The sequence below is a fragment of the Neopelma chrysocephalum genome, unplaced genomic scaffold, assembly GCF_003984885.1.
Source record: "Neopelma chrysocephalum unplaced genomic scaffold, ASM398488v2 Primary Assembly neopelma1_110525, whole genome shotgun sequence".
Lineage (NCBI taxonomy): Eukaryota > Metazoa > Chordata > Aves > Passeriformes > Pipridae > Neopelma > Neopelma chrysocephalum.
In genome coordinates this window covers 1-1,532 of record NW_020928061.1, presented here as the reverse complement: position 1 = coordinate 1,532, position 1,532 = coordinate 1, and positions in this window count along the sequence as shown.

The window sequence follows — 1,532 nt, the reverse complement described above, 5'->3', positions numbered from 1 at the left end:
CCTTTTAACTCCCCCAAATGCACCCAAAGCCCCACAAAACCCCCCAAATCCCCATCCAACCCTCCCAGACCCCCCAAATGTCCCCCAGCTCCCCCCCTTCAAATCCCTTCCAGCCCCTCCCAAAGAGGGATCACCCGGCACCCTGGGACAGGAACACAGTGGGCTGTACTGGGGGCACTGGGCTGTACTGGGAGGGCACTGGGGGAGGCTCAGGTGTCCCAGGACAATGTGGCCCAGCTCCAGGAGAGATTCTGGGAGCAGTGAGAAGGTACTGGTCTGTCCTGGTCTGTCCTGGTCTGTCCTGGTTTGTACTGGTCTTTCCTAGTTTGTACCCCCAATCCCCAAAGCCCTTCCCCAGCTCCCCCAGGACCCTCCTGGACCCCAAGGCCCCCCAGGCCCCCCCAGGCCCCTGACTTGGTCCTGCTGCCCCTTGAGCATCTGCAGCTCCTGCAGAACCAGGCATTTCATCAGCAAATGTGCAGCTGACCCCAAGCTGGGGGTGTGTTGATGTGCTGGGAGGCAGGAGGGCTCTGCAGAGGGACCTGGCTGAGGAAGAGTGTGTCAGCAGGAGCAGGGCAGTGATTGTTGGCCTGGAGTGAGCGCTGGTGAGGCCACCCCTGGAGTGCTGTGTCCAGCTCTGGGCCCCTGAGTTGAGGAAGGCCCTGGAGGGACTGGAGCAGGTGCAGAGAAGAGCAGCGAGGCTGGGAAAGGGAGTGGAGCACAAGTGGTGTGAGGAGAGGCTGAGGGAGCTGGGGGTGTTGAGGCTGGAGAAGAGGAGGCTCAGGAGAGACCTCCTGACTCTCTGCAAGTCCCTGCCAGGAGGTTGTAGCCAGGTGGAGGTGGGGCTCTTGTGCCAGGAAGCAGCAGTAGGACAAGAGGGCTGGGTCTTGAGCTGTGCCAGGGGAGGCTTAGGTTGGATATTAGGAAGCAATTTTTTGCCAAGAGAGCAATCAGGCCTTGGAATAGGCTGGGCAGGGAGGGGGTGGAGTCAGTGTCCCTGGAGGTGTTGAAGGTGAGAGTGGATGTGGCATCAGTGCCATGGTCTGGGAAGCACGGCGGGGTTGGATCGAGGGTTGGACTTGATGATCTCGGAGGTCTTTTCCAACGTGTCTGATTCTGTGATTCTCTGATTCCCATTCCTGTGGCAGCACCTGCTTGAGGCTCTATCCACAGGGTGATAGAGATGTCTGTCCATATATATCTCCAAGGTTCATCTGTAGATGTGTGTTGTTAGGAAAGCAGGGATGGTTCTGGGAGGAGAAAGAAGCCCAGAGGCCAGTGCAAGCAGGCAGCCCTCAGCTTGCACATCATGTCCCCTCCCTGCAGGTTCCTGTCCTTGAGCCCAGGCCCTGAGGTGAGGCTGAGAAGTGGCCCGGAGGTGAGCCCAGAGCTGTCCCTGAGGTGAGGCTGAGAGTAAGTGCAAGGCAGAGGTGCTGCTGAAAAAGGAGAGCCCCGTGGTGAAGAACAGACAAAGCTGTGGGTGCCTGTCGCGGTAGGAACGGCCATGCGACATAAAAAAGGTTCCAACAAAG